General features: G+C 42.2%; 1 protein-coding gene across 3 annotated transcripts in view; it reads left to right on the top strand.

The window, feature by feature from the left end:
- The first annotated feature begins 5,021 nt into the window (after positions 1-5,021).
- The window catches only part of GRM5 (glutamate metabotropic receptor 5), a 530,405-nt gene continuing 524,842 nt past the window's right edge, over positions 5,022-10,584 (top strand). For 2 of the 3 annotated variants that reach the window (XM_045071440.1, XM_045071437.1), the window contains exon 1: positions 5,022-6,128. The gene's annotated coding sequence lies outside the window, so the exon portion shown is untranslated. Of the gene's footprint in view, positions 6,129-8,010; positions 8,291-10,584 lie in introns of those variants that run through there. The other variant, XM_045071438.1, reaches the window with a different exon arrangement.

Below are 10,584 nucleotides of genomic sequence, written 5' to 3'. Positions count from 1 at the left end.
CAGGGGTTCTATTAAGCAATGATTCTAAACCCTGTTTTGAAGGATAAAATTTGTGTAACTTTACTTGGTCATTAAAATGCAAAACAGAATGCTGCCATTAGATTTAATATATTTTTTACTGTAGTTGAAACAAATCACTTCCTTTACCAAAACTATTAACTAAGAATTACCACAAGACCTTGTCCTATAATTTAAGTACATTTACAAAGACACAAACACTACCAGACTAGAAAGTGTTTTTCAAATTTCCAAGTGTCTTAAAGAGTGAGCCTCAATTTCCAAACTATATGTCTACTGCTTAACCCACTCTAATGTACAGTATGTAAATAACTGGAAATTAAAATTAATGAATCCTCTCTTACGTCATTATCATCACCAAATACCATGTACTTACCATGTTTCAGGGACTGTACAATTCCTTCACCTCAATATTGTTAATATCTTTGCAGCAACCATACTAGAAAGATAATATTATCTATATTTTAGAGAGGGGAAATAAGAATTTCTAGTCAATACAAAAAGATAGTTCAGAGAGGAATTTTATTTTTGTTATTTAAGGCCTTAATAATCCAACATGATTGTCAAAAAGTTTGCCTACACATACTTTTGTACTGAATAATAAACCTAAATTTTAAAGTAATGTGAGAAAAAAGAACCATGATTTACTATACTGCTTTTTTGGTTTGCAAAATGATTATCTATATAACCAAGAGAACAAGGTATTTTTCAAATTATATTTTCCATTTTCTCATTTCCACATTAGAAAATGAGATTTTGAGGTTTAGAAGCTTGCCCAATCCCCTCTGGCCCAAAAAGTCAGAGCCAGTTTTCAAGTGTGAATCTGTTAGGTTTGAAATCCAGTAGGCACTATGAAACACCCTTTGGGTTCAGGCTCAAAATCTAATTAGATCTCGTTTTTCACTCTGGGCGTCCAGGAAAGAAAGGGTTTTACCTATCATAATGAAAGAGTGAAATATGGCCAGTGACCACAGAGTGAAGGTGAGTTTCCAAGAGCACTGGTTGGACAGGACTTTGTCCTGGAAAACACTGACTGAAATACTTGTAGTTTCTCAAGTACTGAGAAATAAAGCTCTTTTATTATATTTTTTTACCCAGTATCGGACAAATGAAAAAAATTCCTGGGGCCATATTCTAAATCTGGCATGCTTGGAGAATAGAGAGATAAATAACCCTAGACCCATAAGTTACAACTTCTTTGAGTTAAATTTCCATATTTTGCCTGGAAGCTAGATTGGAGTTTTATATAATATATGTTTGTGTATATACAAACTTATGAAAAAGGTTCGTATTTTTGTCTAAAATCCTTGTTGAAGGTCTTGAGTCTTTAAGGACAGTTTGTACAAGTGTCTATATAATGATATTAGCACTTACTAACAAAAATATTTTGGAAAAACAAACTCATTTTCTTATATTACATAATAATAATTAGGTAAGACATCTGCCCTCTTCTTTTTGTTTGATAGTGAACTCATAATTAAATATTTCCTGGTAGACCACAGATCCAGCACTAGTCAAAAATACTGGAGTGTTTTCCACCTCCTCTTTCTGCATGGCTTTCATTTTCTATTTCTAATGACTTTTATGTATAATTGCCTCGTTCACATAAGTCAATCAGAGAAAGACAATTATATGATCTCACTGATATGTGCAATTTAAGAAACAAGGCAGAGGATCATAGGGGAAGAGAGGAAAAAATAAAACAAGATGAAATCAGAGAGGGAGACAAACCGTAAGAGACTCTTAATCTCAGGAAACAAACTGAGGGTTGCTGGAGGGGGTTGGGGGGTAGGAGGAATGGAGTGGATGGGTGATGGACATTGGAGAGGGTATGTGTGGTAATGAGCTCTGGGTATTATATAAGACTAATGAATCACAAACCTGTGCCCCTGAAACAAATAATACATTGTATGTTAATTAATTGAATTAAAATTAAAGTATAGGGGCGCCTGGGTGGCTCAGTGGGTTAAAGCCTCTGCCTTCGGCTCAGGTAATAGTCTCAGGGTCCTGGGATTGAGCCCCACATCCGGCTCTCTGCTCCGCAGGGAGCCTGCTTCCTCCTCTCTCTCTGCCTGCCTCTCTGCCTACTTGTGATCTCTGTTAAATAAATAAATAAAATATTTTTTTAAAAAATTAAAATATAGCCAGTTAAAATTTATTAAATAAGATCTGATAAAATAAGATCAACATTCATTTTGCAGTTGAGCATATTGAGATACAGTGAAGGTTTTCCAAGCTCTAGTTCAATAACACCAGTCTTTTCAGTTTCTAAAACATGGCGAGTGTTCTCCTGCCTCAGAAGTTCCAGCTGTTGTTCCTTATGACTGTAAACCCCTTCTTTCTTCACTCTCACTATCAACCATTTCTCCCCACTTCCAACCCATATAAATGCAAACACACATACAACATCCTTTGCATAGTTGACTTTTTTGGATCTATACCTAATATTACTATTCCAGAGAGAATTTTCCTTATGTTTTATTTTTTTTAACGTTCTATGGAAAGATATCCAGTCTCTTCTTCATGCCACACATTATAACTTACCTTGTTCAGTTCTTCATTGCCCATCCCACAAGCTGCAAGATATATTACTTCGTGCGACCCAAAACCTTACTTGACTTTAAGCTCCATAAGGACAAAGACCAATTCTAGTTCATCTACCATTGTATGCCCAACACGTAGCCATGCCTGGTGCATGGTAGTTTAATAAATATACAATAAATAGTATGAACAAATCAATATGCTCATACACATATACTTAATAACTTTGGGTTTTCATATTTTGTTCAACATTCTACTGCAGTTCTTTTTATAGAAACAGGCAAAAAAAGAAAAAAATACATGCTTGATGAGTTACCATTAAAGGAATGAAAATAAATTCACTTAGACTAATTATTTTAAAAGGCTACTTATGATCTGTTAGTTGATGGATTGAGATAACCAGATAGTTGTGAAACATTAGGATTACAATAATCCTTTTGGAGCCTAGAACATGAACTGGCTAAGTTTAAGAAGCACAAATGCAAAGAGAGAAGAGGGTAAGAGGTGGGGTAGTATGCCCAGGTTGGGCACAAGGGCTGTGCCTCAGTAGTCTCGCAGACCTCCTGCAAATAGTCACATGACTTACTGTCAGTGATGCCAACTAGGGAAGTGAAGGATGTATACCTCTATTTACAGATTCATTTAAACAAACATAGTGAGTTGTTTCTATGGTAGAATTTTCTTCTCAGTGTTTAGAATATATCAATAAAACAAAGATTCCTTTTCTTGAGTTCACATTTTAATGGGAGGGAGGAGCATAGACTGACAATAACAGTAATCATAACAAATGAGAAAAAGATATAGTATACGGGACTGTATTAAGAGCTATGGGAGAAAACAGAATTAGGTAAAGGGGATCAGAAACACCAAGATCCTGAGGGAGAATAGTTCGTACTATTAAATAGGGTAGTCTGGGAAACACTTGTTGGGCATAAGATTTTAGCAAAGATTTAAGGAGAGAATTTAGCCCAAAGATAACATGTGAACAAAGCTTTCCAAGCAGAAGAAACAGCTAATGCAAAGACCATTAGATTGAGCATGTCAGGCATGTTTAAGAAATAGCAAGGGAGTCCTGGTGGATGGAGCAGAAGGAGCAACGAAAAGGGAAGAGTACTAGGAAATGAGGTCAGAAAGGTAATGGAGTGGGGACAGATTATGTGGAGTCATAGTGAAGACTTGTGTGTGACTCTGAGTAAAATGGAAAGTTACTGGAGGGTTTTGATTTAAGCTAACTTCCTTAGAAAACAAAACCAAACTAAAACAAAAAACCCACTCTGGCTGCTGTGTTGAATATAGCCTATAGAGAAAAATGAAGGAGCTGAAAGACCAGTTTGGAAGCTATTGCTGTAATTAGGTAAAAAGATGATGATAGTTTGATTCAACCAGTATCTGTGAAGGTGGTTAGAAGTGGTAGCATTCTTGGATACATTTCAAAGGTAGAGCCAGTTTCTGACCAATTATCATCTGTGAGAGAAAGGAAGGAATCAAAGAAAATTCCAAGTTTTAAATTTAATCGGTTATAAGTATAAATAACTTTTTCATTCCTCTACACTATTCTACGTAAGATTTATAAGGCAAAAGAGATATTTTTGAACATTTTACAATGAAAACTTATTTTGGGGACTTAAAACATTGTTTCTTTGCTCCTTTAAATTTTAATTTTACCTAATTCAGCACATTACCTTTGTGAGGTAAAGCTATACTGTAAAATGTCATTGAGCAATTCAAGATTATATAATTGTGTTTTCCTTCTCTGCTGAAAATATCACTATTGTTCAACATGGGGAATGTCCTTTGCATTTTAACTTTCAGAAGTGGATCTGTCTTGGTAAACTATGTATTCTATTTATGGAGTGCTTTATCATTTCTGACATGCTGTGACATGTGTTATCTCATCCCATCCTCTCCACAACCATGGCAGATAGCAGGGCAGGAAATATGCATAGGAAATTGAAGTTTAAGTAACTAAGTAGCTACCATGAGAACACCTTCTTTCTTAGGTTTAGCTCACTCACTGATGTGCTTTGAGCTAGTTCCAGCTGAGGAGGAAGGATGGGAAACTTAGTGTGTCCTATGCTCACTCAAAGCTGAGTAGTCCAGGCCAGGATCAAATTTGTGACCTCCTTATCATCAGTGCCCCCAGACAAGTGGGCTAACAAATCATTTTGTAAATCAAACTTAATTACATCTCCAGAATCAGCTAGCCATTAGTTCCCCTTTATTTTCCTAGGTACTTTCACTATTTTTGTATTCTCTCATCCATACCATGTTTCTCATCTTTTTCATTCAGGAAGGTCAACTGCACCTTTGCTGGCCTGTCTACAAAGTACTAAAGCTTGCTTCCTGGACTACAGTCAAAGAATTTGAGAAATTAACAATGCCACCATCAGGGTGCATAAGAAAATGGGGAGAAGAAAGATGCCATTGTGAAGATCAACAAGGTGTGGTAGATATGGTATCTTTTTCTGGTTGAATCCGAGGCAATCAAAGAACAACTTGTTTTGTTTTCAAGGGTCTCCTGGGAAATCTACATTAGTAATGTATTCATCAGGACCATCCGCTTCAACCTGAGTGTCCTCAGCTTTCAGTCTTTCACTCAACTGCTGCAAGCACCTGGCTCCTAAAATTCAGCTAGGGAAGTATAATGGGAATAGTAATAATCCTATTGCTGCAATGTCTTTCTTCTCTTTAAATTAAGCCATGCAATTAATTTATACCAATCTCTTTTTTTTCAAGGGCGGAAATGAAGTCTGTTTTTGGAATGTAAAGATAACTTCAGCATTTTTTACAGTCTTGGTAGTTATGGGGGTGGTGGGGGAGGGAAAGGAAAGTCATTTGAGTAAGTAAAACATATTTAACTACTACGGAGAGAGAAATTTTAATGTATATATAAAGAATCGTTTGTAAGAAGTGCAGACAAATGCGAAATGGCATTATTAATAAGTAATGCCGTTAAAGAGACGGTTCTTTCTCAGCACTCACACCTCTGAATCATCTTGGGGTTCCCTGACTTCCTGGTTCCCTGTACCCTCCAGCAGTGACGCCCCTTCTCCTAATCATTGTCAGGGGTTTAAGTGCCATCGTCAGGATGAAGCTTATTATCTACCTGCTCCCCCAGCTTCTCTCTGAGTGACACACCACCCACGCCTCCACGCACAGCTCTTCTCCCAGAAGGAAGCTGAAGCGCTGCAGAGGGAGCCCGAGCCTACTCTCGCCTGCACCCCGAGACCACGAAGCTCCACGCTCCAGATTACCCACCGAGTCTGTGCCCTGCTCGGTCCACCGCCCACACCCCCACCCTGCCGCGCCGCGCCGCGCGGCGCGCTGCAGGAGTAGGAAGCGGCCCTGCGCTGCGCTTCCAGCTGCGTCTGCCCGAGCGCGGCACGTGCTCCCGGCGCTGGCGCGCGCGAGAGCGCCACCGCCGCGGGCCCCGGAGCCGCTCTGCCTCCTGTCGCCGCTGCCTCCGTCGCCGTCACTCGCGCTCCAGCTGCAGCCCAGGCCGGCACGCGAGCGCAGGAAGCCCGCGAGGAGCGGCTGGCTGGGGGCGCCAGGCTCAGGGCGCGCGCCAGGTAAGCACAGCGCGGTTTTCATTCTTTCAGCTTGAGAGTCCACCACGGCAGTAGGATAGCGCCGGAGCCCCTCCCCCAGCACGGGGACGGGTAGCATTCAGGCGAGGGGCGGGAGCGCGGGCAAAGGCACCCAGGAGGGCAGGTGGTGGGCAGGTGGAGAATGGTGGAGCCAGGGACGCTGAGACGTCCTGCAAGTTTAGAAAAGTCACCCTGCAAGGACGTGTGCTGTGTGAATCAGACACGAATTTCTAGTCAGGAGCCCAGGCTACCGCGGCGTCGCTCCAACGAGAGGTTTATGAAGATCATTTTGATTTTATTTGCATAAGTGAGGGACTTAAGTGGGCTCGTTTCCATAGAAAACGAACTAAAAAAAAAGCAGAGGAGAAAATAGAGATCTGAGCCAAAGGAGGCGTTTGGATTTCGGTCTCTCTCTCTTTCTCGCATACCGATACATGTGCACAAAAGGGTGCCTTGTAGGGAGAAGGGAGCTTATCGGTCTTTGAGACCATTAGGTGTTTGGGGGCTAGGAAGAGCATTCGCTAATGCTTTTCCCTGAAAAGAAGCAGCAGAAGAGAGACCTGGCGGGGAGTGAATGCCAATGTTCCATTTCTAAAATGACACTTGCATGACTGCACTACGGGGGAAGAGGTTTTCTAGATCAGGGGGCCATTTTTAAGGGGGTATACCTATCGCTCTGGACCTATAAGCTCAGGTTCAAGTACTCCTAGTGGGGGATAAGGAAAAAACCTTACACTAGGTTTCTTTATGGAACTTTGGAAAAGGATGGGGTCAGAAAGAGGAACGGGTGGGGGTTGGGGAGGAAAGGGAGTTGAGTATGAATGAATGGGGATGGGGGAGGAGAAGGAGAGGAAGCCTGGAAGTCAGGCTTGGTATCCGTGTGTTCATTTAGTCCCGCCCTGGGTAGTTCTGGATTTGGTCTCTAGGAAAATGTGTGACCTTGAAAAAGTCCCTTAACCTTTGTGTACTCAGTTTCTCCATTTCTTTCATTTCTGCAAATCATAGAGATTCTTCTGTGTTTGAGGGCACAGAAGTTCTGTGGAGTAATGTCTTTCTGTGATCCTATGGGTTTTTAGATCTGCATACAAGGAAGGAAGAGCACCCAGAAATCCAGATCAATGAATCTTCAGGGCATTCTCCCTAAAAGTACCAAAGACATTTGCAAGCTCCTGGCTGTGCTGTTGGTGTAATGCATGCTGAGAGGTCTGTGGAAATGGTTGAGAAGGACAAGCAGACACTTAGACTATAACCAAGGGAACCTAGAGTTCTGAGTGCTGTTTGGAGAGATTCAGATCCACAGAGCCTAAAGTCACTTGCTTTTTTAAGGTAACAAATAAAGAAGGAGCTTTGGTGGCAAGCTGTGAAGTTCTTTGAATCTGAGGGTTTGGGAAATAATCTGGAATTGATTCTAAACAAGGAAAATGAATGGCATCTTACTTGAAAGGTTGGGCATTCCAGATGGCAGGAAGGTTTTAGAGTGCAATCTGAGAACGCTGTAATCTGCGCACAGAGGTTAGGAGGGAGAGGAGAATGGATATTGTTCCTGAGGCAAGGGTTCCTAGACTCCTAGGAAGCAAGTGGCATCTGCCCATTGTCTTTGACACCTCTGCCACTTGTCCAAGGAGGGCACAGGTACTTCTTTCCCTTTAATGCAAGCTTATTCCTAGAACTCAGGGATCTGTATCCCAGCTGCTGAGATATGAAGGTGCACATGGGAAAACTCAAGTCTTATGGGTGCCCCTGATTCCTCTTATCATGTGAGCATCTGGATTCGGAGCTGGTTCCCCCATCCAGATTCGACCCAAAGTCTGTGTTCCTAAAGGAACTCACTGTGCCACTTGGTGGCACCAAAAAGTTGCGCTGAGAACTCTGTTCTCTATAAATACAAACTACCACCCCTCCCTCCTCCGCGAACTCCCCTTCCCCCCCACCCTCCCCTTTCTCAGTAGCAGGGAGATTGCTGCACACGCCGCCCTCAGCTCTGCTGTTCTGTGCGCACTGAGCGCAGGAGATGAGCTTAAGATCTTCTTAGTGGGGAGCCTGGGAATGGAGAGGCTGACTCTGCCCCGCTGATCAGCACAGCCCAACTTTATGGGGGGCTAGCTAGACTGCGTCTCACTGCCCGCTGCGCGGCCAAGAGGGGGGTAAGCTTGCTAAGGGTCTGTGTGCCCAAGTGTCCCTGCGCTCGGGAAGGATGTAGGAGCTATCAGCTTGCTGGGTACCTCACAGTTTGGTTTGGGAGTAGGAAGAGTGTGGAGCAGGTTGGTCAGACCTTGAGCTTAAAGTCTGCTCTGTTTGCTGATGGCCTTAGTTAAACCTGTTGGGAGAAAAGGCAAGAGCAATGGGGTATAAAGGAGGGAATGGCTGCAAGGATTGAGAAACGGATCCTGCATGCCTTCGGATCCGAGTTCCCACTCCCTAAGGCCAGGTGCTCATGTTTAGAATGCAGATTATGCTGCCCCAAACCACCCGAGGGCTCGGAATTGGGAGAAGCAGAGGTGGAGAGGGAAGGAAGGAGAATCGCTTCCCAGTAGATCGGTAAGATGCCGCGACCGTAGCGCCTGCAGCAGGAGGAGGGGGGACAGCGGGTGGTGCTGAAATCACAGCTCTCACTCAGGCTAGCGTGCTTCTTTCTGAACCCCAGTCTGCGCCCTCTCGCTCTTTCCTCTCCTGTGGTTGCATCTTTCCCCTTGGAAACACAGCCTGCCAGTGACCCGGGAGCGGCAGCATGAGTAGCATGCCGAGGAGGGAACCCAGGCTACAGTGACTTGGGGAAAGAACCCCAGTCAGGCCCGTGAGCTAACCGGTGACCGGAGCCTAACCCAGACTTTGGACCTCATGAAGGGAAATGAAGAGTCTGCCTGGAAGGTTCTTGAAACTGGTGCTGCAATTTCCAATCGCCCTCATTTCCCTCCGGAGCAGGTGCTGTAGGGCAGGGAAATTGAGGAGAGGTTAACAAGCACTTGTGCTTATTTAGGCACAATCCTGGTGCTGCCTCAGCTGAATTGTAAGCTTGAGTAACCAGGCAGATAGATTCTCCAACACTTTACTTCCCGCTAAGAAATTGACACAGGCCGGTGGGAAGGCAGAATCTCCCTCCCACCTTTTGCTTCTTTCTCTACATATTGTTTTATTGTTCTAAGTCCCTTGAGACTCAGCCAGAGCTAATCTGTATTCTTAATGTTGGCTTCTGGCCATTCGAGACAGCCAAGTTAACATTGCCTTTTACTACGTTCAGCCTCTTCTCCCAGTGGGGCTAAGCCAAGGTTTTCTGTAGAATCCTCTTAGGTAGACAACATTCTAGATACTCTTTTGAGTTTTGATGTGTTTAGGTATGCTGCCTCTTGTTAGATGTGCTTTGTGCCCCTCATTACCACCACAGAGCACAAGGAATTTTCTCCTGTAATTTCTCTCGTGTATCTATGATTTTCACATTTAAGAATCAACTGTGACTATTTCTGTCCTCTATAGATTTCAGTTTCTGTCTAAAAGGATGTTTAGTTTGGGACTTGAAAATACTGCTTCCTAAACTCATCAGGTTAATGCACATCCTACAAAGGCTTCTCCAGGGGGGACCGTTTCAGCACGTCGGACAGATCCTTCAGGGTTTCTTAGGAGAAGAATGTGGGTAGAATACTTTCCACCTAACTGCTGCTTGTAAGAGAAAAGATTTCCCCTAGTCATTTACACTCTGCTTGACACAATGTATCATTTGGATATTTTCATTGCACCCCCTAGATCTCTGCGGTCACAAGGCAGTAATTTGGCTGTGGGCTGTACCCAAAGAGAAACCAAACTGCAATATTGATTTTTTAAAGGACTTATTGAGATTATTTGGGAGAGGGTGTGATGTTTGAACAATCCAAATATGTACTTCCGTAGGGAGACACAGGCCTCTTCCATCACTTAAGAGTCCATGTGATGGATCTGGTGACAAACACCAACGTGAAAACTTTGTCCAACCAGCACAAAACAAATATCATGTTTGTGACTAAAGGATTTTAATACTTCTAATGTTCTCATTTTTGTTCAAAACACATTAAAGAATTTATAGGAGTCTTACATTTTCTTTTACGGAATTTTAAGAGCATTTTAGATTAAAAAACTAAATTAAATGTCAATAAAGTATAGGTGAAATTACAGATTGAAAATATGAAATGACAGTAATCATGAAAAATATTGTACTTATTTGTATACCATTCTCTCCCAGGCTTTCTGTCCTTATGGGATGAAGAAAGACATGCATTCAACTATTCTTCCCTTATCCTCTTTGCTCTGTTATTTTAATAGAGTATAAACTAACTTTATAAAATATTGAAGACTATCTTTTGATATCTATTGGGATATGCTAAACTTAATTGGTTTGTTCGGAGTTTGGATATGCTGAAGGTGTAGTAATACAAAGCAGGAACATTTTACAGTTTAGAAATATTGTTAT

Source organism: Mustela putorius, unplaced genomic scaffold (genome assembly GCF_011764305.1).
Source record: "Mustela putorius furo isolate JIRA1106 unplaced genomic scaffold, ASM1176430v1.1 tig00003987_pilon_pilon_pilon, whole genome shotgun sequence".
Taxonomy (NCBI): Eukaryota; Metazoa; Chordata; class Mammalia; order Carnivora; family Mustelidae; genus Mustela; species Mustela putorius.
This window is presented reverse-complemented; position numbering and strand designations above follow the sequence as displayed.